The 13,190-nt window shown below is 42.2% G+C and overlaps 1 non-coding gene across 1 annotated transcript; it reads left to right on the forward strand.

Annotated features, from left to right (window-relative positions):
- Positions 1–12,640: 12,640 nt before the first annotated feature.
- On the forward strand, positions 12,641–12,747 carry LOC136234300 (small nucleolar RNA R71). The gene has a single exon (XR_010691190.1). It is a non-coding gene; the product is annotated as a small nucleolar RNA R71 (small nucleolar RNA).
- Positions 12,748–13,190: the final 443 nt, after the last annotated feature.

A 13,190-nucleotide genomic window follows, 5' to 3' on the forward strand; every position in this document is an offset into this window, starting at 1 on the left:
AACTTAGGGTCCTCAAACCCTGGAGGTTGATTAACATAGACTTCCTCGTTTACAACTCCATTAAGAAATGCACTCTTAACATCCATTTGAAATAATTTAAAGTTCATATAAGATGCATATGCACATAAAATTCTAATAGCCTCTAGCCTTGCCACTGGGGCAAAGGTCTCACCGTAGTCAATACCTTCTTGCTGACTGTAACCCTGAGCTACAAGTCTTGCTTTGTTTCTGACCACGTTCCCTTGTTCATCCAGCTTGTTTCCTATGGTCTTCTGGCTTCTTGGTTTTGGCACTAGATCCCATACTTCATTTCGTCTGAACTGATCAAGTTCTTCTTGCATTGCATTAATCCAGAATTCATCATACTCAGCTTCAGCGAAATTCTTTGGTTCCTGGATTGAGACGAATGATATGTTGCTGAGGTATCTCCTAAGTTGATTTCTTGTCATCAGGGTATTCTCAGCGGCATCAAGAATAGCACTTTCTGAGTGGCCTCTTGGTATTCTAATCTCCTTTGGTAGATTGATGTCTTGCGCTGGCTATGTTTCAACAATCTCTGCAGATGTAGATTGGTCAGTGAAGGTAATTTGAGTTTCACCTTTACCTTTACCTTTGGTCAGCCCTTGAGGAAACAACTCAATAGCTGTTTCTTGGTCAGCGGGTGCTGAGTGTGGATCATCCTCGGTCAGCGGCTGGTATCTACCTGCATGGTTAGTTTCGTCGAACTCTACATGTACTGACTCTTCTAAAACTTGAGTTCGTTTATTGAAAACTCTGTATGCTTTGCTGTTTGTTGAGTAGCCTAAAAAGATAGCTTCATCAGCTTTTGAGTCAAACTTAGCTAAGCTATCTTTGGTATTCAAAATAAAACATTTATAGCCAAAGGCACGAAAGTATCCAATATTGGGCTTTCGTCCTTTCCAAAGTTCGTAAGGAGTTTTCTTTAGTATAGGTCTAACAAGAGCCCTATTAAGAATATAGCACGCTGTGTTGACAGCTTCTCCCCAAAAGTACTTTGGAAGCCTATGCTCACTCAGCATTGTCCTGGCTATTTCAACCAAGGTTCTGTTCTTCCTTTCAACAACCCCATTTTGTTGAGGCGTTCTAGGAGCAGAAAAATTATGGTCAATGCCGTTGGTTTCACAGAATTCAACAAACTGTTGGTTCTTGAATTCTCCACCATTATCACTTCGGATGTGAGCCAATTTTAGGTCTTTGTCATTTTCAAGATTTCTTACCAAATTTGAAAATGTCTCAAAGGTCTCATCCTTGCTACTCAGCAAGATGATCCAAGTGTACCGAGAAAAGTCATCTACAATGACCAAGGAAAATCTTCTTCCACCCAAGCTCAGCGGCTGGACTGGACCGAAGAGATCCAAGTGTAGTAACTCTAATGGACGCTTAGTTGAGACAATGTTTTTACTATGAAAAGATTGTTTGGTTTGTTTTCCAGCTTGGCAAGCGTGGCATAATTGATCTTTTTCAAATTTAAGTTCTGGCAGTCCCTCAACCAATTGCTTTCTTGCTAATTTGGCCAGGAGGTCCATGCTTACATGACCAAGTCTCCTGTGCCATAGCCAGAAATTTTCTTCCTTTGAAACTAAGCATACAGTTTTTGAAAACTTTTTCTCTAAGTTCAGCATGAAGACATTATCAATACGAGGGGCAGTTAAAATTAACTCATTTGTTTTACCCTCGAATATTTTACATCCAGTGTCATCAAATATAACTTTTCTCCCATTGTCACATAGTTGAGCTACGCTGAGTAAGTTATATTTGAGTCCGCTGACTAGGGAGACAGACTCAATAGTAGGATTACCTCCAACGGTTCCTGACCCTACTATCTTACCCTTTTTGTTGTCTCCAAAACTTACGCTTCCTCCTCGTTTACGCTCAAATGTGATGAACTGAGTTTCATCACCAGTCATATGCCTCGAGCATGCGCTGTCAATATACCACATTTTTTACTTCTCAGCGCACCTCAGGCTTACCTACAATGTAACTAGTTACTTTTAGGTACCCAATTCTTTTTGGGTCCTGGCTTGTTAGGTTCAACAGGTAAAGCATCATATTTTATTTTATGGCGACATACTTGGATAGTATGGCCATTCTTTCCACAGAAGTCACAGCTGACCTTCCGTTTAGGATGTCTCACTGACTAGTCAGCACCCCAGTGCTGAGCGTGCCAGCACACCTTTGTGGTGTGTCCTTTCTTCCCACAGAAGTCACACTGGACATTCCGCTGAGGATTCCATCTCTGCTGACCAGTACTTCGGTACTGAGTATTCAGAGGAATATTTCTTTTGTTTGGAACCTTTAGTTGGTTCTGAATAGATGTGACGTCCTTTCTCAGTTTCTTAGAATCTGATTGGACCTCAGAGACAAACTTTTGCATAATTCCAATGTTACTATGCAAATCTGAGTTGTCCTGAAGAAGATATCGAAGGTCACTCAGTTTGACCTCCTCAACCTCGTCACATCGCCTGCTGAGTGCTCTAACCTTTTTATTACACTTTTTGACAAGTGTCTAGAGGTCACTCAGGGCACTAACCATTTCATTTCTGAGCAAGGGTAGTGATATTACCTCAGTTGAATGTTCCTCATCATCAGATGCAATGGAGGGGTCAACAAGCTCAGAAACACATGGCTCAGTAAGTTCGTCAGCCATGAAACAAATCTTTGCTGACTCAGTGGCATCAGCTTCAGATGATGATGAATCATCACTATCACTCTAGGTTGCCACCATTGCCTTCTTGTCGTTCTTTCTTTCTTTCCTCAGCGAGGGACAGCTTGACTTGATATGGCTAGTTTGATGACATTCAAAGCATGTAATGGGCTTTGAGCTGTCCTTCTTGTACTTGCTGTCGCTGGAGTCAGCTTTGTACTTATCAAACTTCTTATAAGGCTTCTTAGAATATTTGTCATTCTTTTTGAACAGCCTTTTCATTTTTCTGATAAACATAGCCATCTCTTCATTGTCTGTTGAGCTCCCATCAGTGGAGTCAGCTTTCATGATAAGAGACTTTTGCTTCTTGTCTTCAGACTTTTCCTTCACCTCGAAATTCTTCATCGAGATTTCATTGGTCAGCAGTGAGCCGATGAGTTCATCATACTTATAGGTGGTTAAGTCTTAAGCTTCTTCAACAGCAGTCTTCTTTGCTTGCCAGCTTTTAGGAAGACTCCTAAGAATCTTCTTGACTTGTTCTTCCTCAGTGAAGATCTTCCCAACTCTCTTGAGCTCGTTGATGATGTTTGTGAATCTTGCATACATGTCTGAGATCCTTTCATCATCCTTCATTTCGAACAGCTCGTACAATCTCATATGCTGGTTCACCTTGGATTCTTTCACCTTGTTGGTTCCTTCGTGGGTGACCTCCAGCTTCTTCCAGATCTCATGTGCTGACTCACAACCTGAAATCTTGTTGTATTCTGCAGCATCTAGCGCACAGTGAAGCATGTTTATAGCCGAAGCATGATTTTGTAGCTTCTTGAGATCATCCTCTGTCCATCTGGTCTCAGATTTGACAACCGTTTGGCCATCAACAGTTTCAATAGGAACAAATGGGCCTTGGACTATAGATAGCCATGCACTCATATTTGTAGCCTGAATGAAAATTTTCATCCTATTCTCCCAGAAGGTATAGTTAGACCCGAAGAATAGGGGAGGCCGAGTTATGGACAGACCCTCAGGTAGAATCTGAGTTGTCAGATTTCCTGGGAGAAACCGAGTGCTGTTTTCAGCCATAGTGGGGATCAGCTCAAGGTAGTTAAACCTTGCACAGTGAGCTTTTAGGCTCTGATACCACTTGTTGGTCCCTTATAACATAACAAGTTAGTTCCAAGGGGGGGATAGGAACTATTTAAAATTTTGTACGTTGAGGCTGACTTCCTTTTTTTGAAAAAGGTTTACACAGCGCGCTGAGTGAACTTAAGACACTAGCTTAGTCAACTGGTGACTAAGTCAGCTTCTTTCCTTGAGTCAGGAGATAGCACTTGAGTCTATTCCTGAACTCAGACGCTCAATGCACACAACTCAGTGTGACCTCTTTACTTAGTCAATCTTTAAGCAAGCAATATATATATAAGGAGTTTAAGGTTAGAGAGATGTTACTCAGCAGATTTATAAAGGTTCGGCCTCTATGCCTACGTCCTGTCCCCGGAACACGTTCCGAGCTTTCGAATTCTCTACTGAGCTCTTTAAAAGTAGAGCACCAAACCTTTTACAACTAGAAGCTGAGTATAACAAGAGTACCTTCCTCTATACCTCTACTCACTCCTATTCTACCGCTGAGTACTATAACCGAGTACTCAGCCTCTCCTTTCTATTTCTAGAATTGATAATAAGATTGTCCTAAACAATAATTGCTAAGACACTTTAGATGATTGGGAATCACTCTAGACTTTTACACAATAATCTGGAAATTGGTGTAAGTATTTGCTTTGCTTTTTCTCACAGAACTTCAAGTGTGAATTTGGTCAGCGTAATGGCTAGTTGAAGATCTGCGTCGAATGAAGCAACTGAAAGGCCTATTTATAGTGACACCTGAGGCATTCGGTGATTTCGAATTTCGAAATAACCCTTGGAGGGAAAACGGCTTCATGTCGTTGTCACTCAGTCTACTCAGTGCCGTTGGCCAATCAGATTCTTGCATCTTCTGTCTCTGAGCAGCTTTTGGTCAGTCCAGCAGAATGTCTCTCCTTTTATGCCAAAGTCAACTAGACAGCTTTCTGTGTCTTCTGAACTTTACCCGAAGTGGAAATACTTTGTCTGGAAGTTTCTCTTGCTCAGCTGTTGTCTTGTACTCTTTGTCGTTCAACTCATCAGCTTCATTCCGAAGTAGTCAAGGAAGGTCTTCTCGATCCTTCTTATGCTGAGCTGCGTTTTATCAACAACGACAGCGTTTTGCTTACACGGGCCGAGTGGTCTTGATCTGTTTTGACTTGGGCCTTTGACTTTCTTTTGGGCCTTTAGCCTTTTAATATTTGTGTCTTATAAACAAGTAACTTAACATTGAACAAACACATTAGTATAATAAATCAAAGCAATTAAACTTAGTGTGTTTAGAATATTTTTTAATCATATACTTAAATAATTTTGTCAAATCAAAATCATGTGGAAAGGTGTTTCAACAACTTGTTCCTTCTCCGCCAAGGGCCTTGCGGATTTCATGGCGTCCGCCATAAACTTTTGTCCGCCAGCAGCTGTAGGCTTCCTTTTCTTCAGAGGCGGATCGACCATTATATCCGCAGGACATTTCCCTGCACCCTTTTGAGGATCCGCTGCCTGCCCTCTCTTTCGAGCCTCCTCCTCCATTTTCTTACACATCTCTACAAGAGTGTGATTGGCCTTAGATAAACTCCTGACAAAGAGAACAATAAAGTAATCAAGGTTCAAAGAAAAGAACAAGGTTACCTCCATCAAATTGAGCAAACTTTGAGTAAATGAACTGGTCCCCTTCCCGGCGAATCAAGGGAATGTCGTTCATCATGAAGTCCAAAGCGTCAGCGTATGTCCAGGCATCCGTCCTGACACTCTTCATGAGATCCGCTACTACCTCATCACTATTTGTCAATATACGCATGTCTCCCGCCATGTGCAAAGGTTTGGGATTCCAGAACGATGGAAAGCCTAGAGATTCGCCCTCGTTTATCTTTACATAGAAGAATTTATTCGTCCCAACAATGGACGTTGGACATCTTGCCGCTAAACGGCGAATACGCTCCAAACTTTGCAAAAGTGAGGAAAGACTCAGACTTTCGCTTTGACGGTTTATGAAAAGATCGAAAGATACGAGGGGTGCACACTACCCCTAAGTTTGAAGCTAGGTAACAATCTAAAGCAAGATCTAACCAGCCATTTGGATGTAATTGGCTGGCAGTAATATCAAAGTAAGCAAGAATGTCCACCATCATTTTGGAAGAGGCAGTCGGAACCCTCTTTCTATATGATGAAACCTTGGTGATCCGGCCGTCGGATCTTTTTATTCAATACGCCGCGATATTCCGGCATTAGGTGATTAACATGTGGCGTTCTTAGGCGAATATCCTGTTTGATCCCTGGGATAATATCACAATGTTATCAGAAGCCCCCCCAAAGTTCCTTTAAAGTCCTTTAGGGCTTTTGAGCTTCTTCGCGCGCCATCATGATTACCTGCATTAATGATCACTCTGTTCGATGCCAATCGATGGGTGACACGTGTTGCAGGCGCGTCGCTCGAGGAAAGAGAAAACGCTTTCTTCTATTCTCCCTTTCTCTTTCTTCCTCATTTGCTCTTCTCTTTCATTCCCTTTGCGCTTTCTTTGCCCAGAATTTTTCCCAGAGTTTCAGAGTTTCTCGAAGCTTTTTACTTTCATGTAAGTTCATCTTCTTCATTCTATTTTTTTCTGAATGTTTAGGAGTTCTTCGTCCTCCTCCGAATCGACCTTTGAACTTTTTAATTTGACCTCTTCATCTGAAATCGTAGTTAGCTGGACTACTTCCTCATCCGAAAATTCTGATTCTTCCAAAGGTACAGTTAGCTCTAGTTTAGCTGAGTTGCGTAACTCGGCGCGAAATAGTGGTCGAACTCGGTCAAATAGAAAAAATATTTCCGTTCCCATTACTGGTACTGTTCCGGCAATAGATTTTAGGCGATTTTCCGGGATGGTGGCTTCTTCTTCTGCCGCGTCTAGGAAAAAGACACCTCGTGCGGAGTCCACTCCCTCTCGCATGAGCGCCGCGGATCTGGCGAGTCGCTTCCCATGGATAAATAACTATGAGACCCAGTTGGCGGCTGCTCATCAATTGATGACTAGTGGAGAATTTCTGATTGACTTCCGTCTCTGTGGGGGCGTCGTTGGGTTCGACGGGGGGAAGCTCCGATGCCAAAGTCAGTATAGAAGAACAAGAGAGCAAACTGAATTGACAAAAGGTAAGTGAATGTGTACCTTGATAGCCTGAGACATAGGCTATATATAGTCATGTTCAAACAGTTATTTCATTCCTTTTTTTACAAGGATGTGTTTATTCATATAAAAACTGTTTATCTGACATTGTTAGAATTTCTTTTACCAACGTAAGAGACTTGAACATGTTGAATCTATTTGTGATTATCATGTAATTGTCCCTAACTATTAAAGCCATTATGGGCTGATGAATTACCAAATTGGATAAATGAAACTTTCATACCCGGAGCTAACTACAAAATTGTGCAAGTTGAGTTGAGTGTTTATGGAGATTCGCCTTATAGGTTCACCCGCGGATCTCTTGTGGTGGAACCTTGGTGATCCGCCCGTCGGATCTCTTTATTCAATACGCCGCGATATTCCGGCATTAGGTGATTAACATGTGGCGTTCTTAGGCGAATATCCCGTTTGATCCCTGGGATAATATCACAATGTTATCAAGGGGTTTCCGTGAACGCCCCTTTATACCCTTCAGACTCCAAGTCGTCGTCATCCGCCGCACCTAGGAGATTATTGAATGTGTTCAAGGATGGCCGTTGAGTGTAGGTCATGAGCCGGAAACTAAATTTTCCTTCTTCATTAGGGTCGGTGATCTCGGGATTGTGTTTGAAAGTTGCAAGAAACTCCAAGGTGAGTTCTTTATACGCTGGTTCTTTCATCTCAAAGAAACATTCGAAACGTCCCGCCTCCATGAGTTTCCTCACTCATTCAGCAAGCTTAAGTTTTTTCAATGTTTCCCAGCACACAGTATGTATCGGCCCAAACTCGAGCTGAGCCAGATCATCATAGTATTGTTGTATGGCAGCGTCCTTGAACTGGGGCAGCTTCTTTACCAATTTCTTATCAGGGACAAATGCAACCGCGCTTGTGCCTGCCATTTTGCTCTTCCCCTTGTCTCTCTTTGTGCCTTCGATTTTAACCTGCTTCCCGGATCCTCGAGTTCTCATCTTGTGCTAGCGTCTAAATAGGGTTTCCCAAAGATAACTATCACATAAAATATATGGGGAACAATGTGAAATAGATGTGTGTGAAACAGATTTTAACAAGGGTCCATAATGTAGTCGGTCACTTTAAGTAGGGAGAAGAGTGAACGGCCTGCTGCCACACCGTCATTATGACATCGTTCCAATCAACGCCACCTGTACGAGTGGTTGGCAAAAGGCACGTCCAGTCGAAGAGACTCCTGGTGTGGCAAACGGTTACTTTCTAATTTTGAATGGACTATTCCCCTACCCACTTTGGTCTTACCGAGAAAGGGTGTATTAGTAGGATATCCATAGTACCATGCGACAGATGATTGGATATTTACTTTTTCTGTCCATAGTTCGCTTCCCGTTTCCCAAGGATTGCTCTTCAATAAAAAAATTTATTTATTTCTCCTACTTCGAACAAGTAAAAATGTAAAACTGGACCCATAAGGCAGGGTGAAAGTTTTATGTCTTTGCTTGCACAGGAATTACCGAAATTACGGACCATCATATGACACAAAATTGATCTTAACTTTACTAAACTATGCTAAATAGTATTTGAAAAAAACTGGAAATGTAAACTATTTTAAATGCAATGTTACTTGTGCTACAATTGGTGTTTGTAGCGAACACCCTGTTTTGGCTTCTATTGGCTTGGGGGATCCTGGAAGTGGACTGTGTCAATCTTCCTTGTGTGATCATTCTCGAGACAGAGTTTTAATCTTTGCCCGTTCACCTTGAAAGTTTCATGACCTTCTTTGCCAATTTCGACTGCTCCATGGCCAAACACCTTCTTTACCAGATATGGCCCCGTCCATCTTGATTTCAGCTTCCCGGGGAACAACCTCAGTCTTGAATTGTACAAAAGAACTCTCTGTTCTTCGTGAAAAATCTTCATCTGGATTTTTCTATCATGCCACATCTTGGTCTTGTCTTTGTAATTTACTGCGTTTTCATACGAAAACAGCCTGAATTCTTCCATGTCACAGAGTTGTAGTCTTCTTTGTTCGCCCACAGCCTGTTGCTCAAAATTCAAGAAAGTTAATGCCCAAAAGGCCCTATGTTCCATTCCAACCAGCAAATGACAGGACTTGCCATACAATAATCTAAACGGGGACATTCCAATGGGTGTCTTATATGCGGTCCTATACGCCCAAAGAGCATCGTCAAGCTTGTTTGCCCAGTCTCTCCTAGAATTGCCAACAGTTTTCTCTAAAATTCTTTTGATTTCTCGATTTGAAATCTCAACCTACCTACTAGTTTGTGGATGGTAAGGTGTGGCAATTCTATGAGAGACTCCAAGCTTGCCCATCAGCTTCTCAAATTTAGCGTTGCAAAAGTGGGTTCCTTGATCATTAATGATCGCTCGTGGGACACCGAATCGGGTAAAAAGCCTTTGTAGGAATTTTACAACCACACGGGCGTCATTGGTGGGACTAGCCATTGCTTCAACCCACTTGCTTACATAATCAACAGCCACTAAGATATATTTATGCCCAAAAGATGTAGGGAATGGTCCCATGAAATCTATTCCCCATATATCAAAAATTTCACAAACAACTATGTTATTGAGGGGCATGGCATTTCTAGCTGGCATATTGCCTGTTCGTTGGCACTCATTGCAAGTGCGAACAAATAAGTTGGCATCTTTAAAAAGTGTTGGCCAGAAAAAACCTGATTGAAGTACTTTGGCTGCAGTCCTGCTGGCGCTATGGTGTCCTCCTGCTTCTCTGTCATGACAATGGCTCAGAGCAGCCTGTCCTTCCTCGTGAGAGATACACCTGTGAATAATTTGATCGGCGCATAGCCTAAAGAGATAGGGGTCCTCCCAAAAGTAATATTTTATCTCTGAATAGAACTTCCTCCTTTGGTTAGTGGACATGTTATGAGGTTTAAGTGAACTGGCCAGATAATTAGCAATGTCTGCAAACCATGGAGCAGCCTGTATGGCATATAGACGATCGTTTGGGAAACTTTCCAAAATATCCGGTTGTTCCTGGCTGTCTTGGTGAGAAATTCTTGACAAATGATCGGCTGCTACATTTTCCGTTCCCTTCTTATCCTTAATTTCGAGATCGAACTCTTGAAGCAAGAGTAACCACCGTATCAATCTTGGCTTTGCATCCTTCTTCGCGAACAAGCAGTGTAACACGGCGTGGTCTGTGTGAACGATGACTTTCGACAAAACCAAGTAGGGGCGAAATTTGTCGAAAGCATATACTACTGCAAGGAGCTCCTTTTCGTTAGTGGTATAGTTCTGTTGGGTCTCGGTTAATGTTTTGCTTGCATAATAGATAGGCCTGAACTTCTTCTCAATCCTCTGCCCAATAACAGCTCCCACACATGTATCGCTAGCGTCACACATCAAGTCAAACGGCTGTTCCTAGTCTGGTCCTACCAATATGGGCGAGTTGATCAACTTGCCTTTCAACAGTTCAAAAGCTTTTAGACAGCTTGCATCAAATGAGAATTCTACATCTTTATGTAGCAAAGCTGACAAAGGTAGCACGATCTTTGAGAAGTCTTTGATGAATCTTCGGTAGAACCTGGCGTGTCCGAGGAAACTTCTCACATCCTTTACATTAGTTGGAACAAGCAGTTTCTCTATCACTTCTACCTTAGCTTTGTCTACTTCCATCCCCCTTTCAGAAATTTTATGCCCGAGGACGATTCCACCAGTAACCATGAAGTGGCATTTTTCCCAATTTAAGACTAAGTGGATTTCCTTGCATCACACAAGCACATCCTCGAGGTTGTTTAGACAGTTCCCAAAAGAGTATCCATAAACAGAGAAGTCGTCCATGAAGATCTACACAGTCCGCTCCACCATATCATGAAATATAGACATCATGCATCTTTGAAATGTGGCTGGGGCATTGCATAAACCAAATGGCATGCGCCTGTAGGCATATGTCCCATAAGGACACGTGAAAGTTGTCTTCTCTTGATCTTCACTGTGGATTGCAATCTGATTGTACCCTGAATATCCGTCAAGGAAGCAATAAAATGCATACCCTGCTAACCGTTCTAGCATCTGATCAATGAAGGGCAAAGGGAAGTGATCCTTCCTTGTGGCTTCATTTAGCTTCCGGTAATCCACACAAACACGCCATCCTGTTATCACTAGTGTTATCTCATCTCATCGCCTCATTCATTTTGAAAATGATTTCCTCCCCATTAATTCTCAAGAATAGTTGTCCCTCTCCCACATCTATCAATGCTTTACCTGTTGCTAAGAACGGTCTACCTGGGATAATAGGAACATGTAGGTCCTCATCGATGTCCATTATGATGAAATCAACTAGCAAAATGAATTTTCCTACTTTGACCAACACATCTTCCACTACTCCCCTAGGGTAACATACTGACCGGTCAGCCAACTGAATGGACATTCTGGTTGGTTTTGGTTCCCTAGTCCTAGCTTAGCATACACAGAATAGGGCATAAGGTTTATGCTAGCTCCTAGGTCACATAGTGCATTTTCAATATTTAACTTGCCAATTGAACAGGGAATAGAAAAACTCCCTGGATCTTTTAGCTTTTTCAGAAGCTGCTGCTTGTTCTGGAGTATTGAAGAACAGTCCCTGTTTAGTTGGATCATTGAGATGTTTTCCAACTTTTTCTTGTTTGACAAGATATCTTTTAAGAATTTTGAATATGACGGCATCTGGGCGAGTGCTTCCACAAAGGGAATGTTGATATGCAACTTCCTCAAGGTGTCTAGCACCTTAGAATTTTGTTCTTCCAGCTTCTTGTTTATCAACCTCGTCGGATAAGGTACAGGTGGAATGTAGGGGGGAGGTGGTTGGTACTTCTCTCCTTGTTCCTCTTTGTCTTGATCAATGGTTGATTCTACCCCGATGGGTTCTTCTTAACCTGGAACAGCTTGTTTCTTCTGTCCCTCAGCATTTAGAGAGGTCCCTGCACACTCAGCTTTTGCATTAGTAGATAAGATTGGTTGAGTTTGCTTACCAGATCTCAGAGTGATGGCCATGAAATCTCCTTTGGGGTTTGGTTCTGTGTTACTTGGCATTATCCCTTTTCCTTTTGATGTGGAAGCAGCGAGTTGATGGACCTATGTCTCCGGATTTTTAATTGACGCTTGTGTTTGTTTCATGAACTGCATCATCATTGTCTTCATGTCTGGTTCTATATCTTCCTTGGGCAGAGCAGGTTGTTTATAATGCTACTGAGGTTGCCTCTGGTAGTGTCCACCCTGTTGTTGCTGATACATTGGTTGTTCTTGTTGATTAGGCTGCCCTGTCCATCCGAAATTCAGATGATTTCTTGTGGTCGGGTTATAGGTGTTTGAGTAGGGGTTTGGTGGATTTCTCTGATTATACCCCATATAATCACATTCTCCATGTTCACCTTTTCCTTGTTTAACTCCAAGGTAGTTGATGTTGAAATGACACCCTCCACAAAAATCATATATATCATTGAATGGGGGTTCGTTGTGAATCGATGATACATTTATCTTGCCGAGCTGTCGCGCAAGCTGTTCCACCTGGCTGGTTAGTTTTGACACAACATCATCGTTCCCCGCTCTTTTTCCTTCACTCCTGGAGGAGTGCCAATTATAGCTCGTGCTCACTACTCTCTCAATAAGGTCATACAAGGCTTGTGGTTCAAGATCTTTAGGGTTACCATTTGCAATGGATTCGATCTGGATTTTATAAATGTTAGTGACTCCATTGTAAAAGTTTTGCACTTGCATCCACATGGGGATGCCATGATTGGGTACCCTTCTCAATAGTTCCTTGTACCTTTCCCATGCCTCGGCTAAGGATTCATCCTCTTCTTGTACGAAATGGGATACCTCGTTTCTGAGTTTAATGGCCTGTCTAGGTGGAAAATATTTCATCAGAAAAGAACTGGCCATTTCTTCCCAAGTGGTGATTGTCCCCGGCTGTAAGTTTTTTAACCAGTTCTTTGCTTTGTCTCTGAGAGAAAAAGGGAACAGCTTTAGCCTGATCACATTATCGGAAACTCCTCGGTTTGATCTGAAAGTGTGGCACCGTGTGATGAATTCCTGGATTGTACAGTTGCCTGCAACATTTGTATCATAGATGCTTTCACCTCAAACATGTTGTTTCCTTCGTTGGGCAACACGATGCACGACGAATGTCCTTCCGTGGTTGGTCTCGAATAATCTCTAATTCTCATAATTGGAGGGTTGTTGTTTTCTCCTTCTTCCTGATTTGGTTGGATTGGTTGTTCGGGTGGTACCCTTCCAGCCATCCTTCTTTCTCTTTGTCTTTCTCTTTGTCTTGCACG

Source organism: Euphorbia lathyris, chromosome 6, assembly GCF_963576675.1.
Source record: "Euphorbia lathyris chromosome 6, ddEupLath1.1, whole genome shotgun sequence".
NCBI lineage: Eukaryota > Viridiplantae > Streptophyta > Magnoliopsida > Malpighiales > Euphorbiaceae > Euphorbia > Euphorbia lathyris.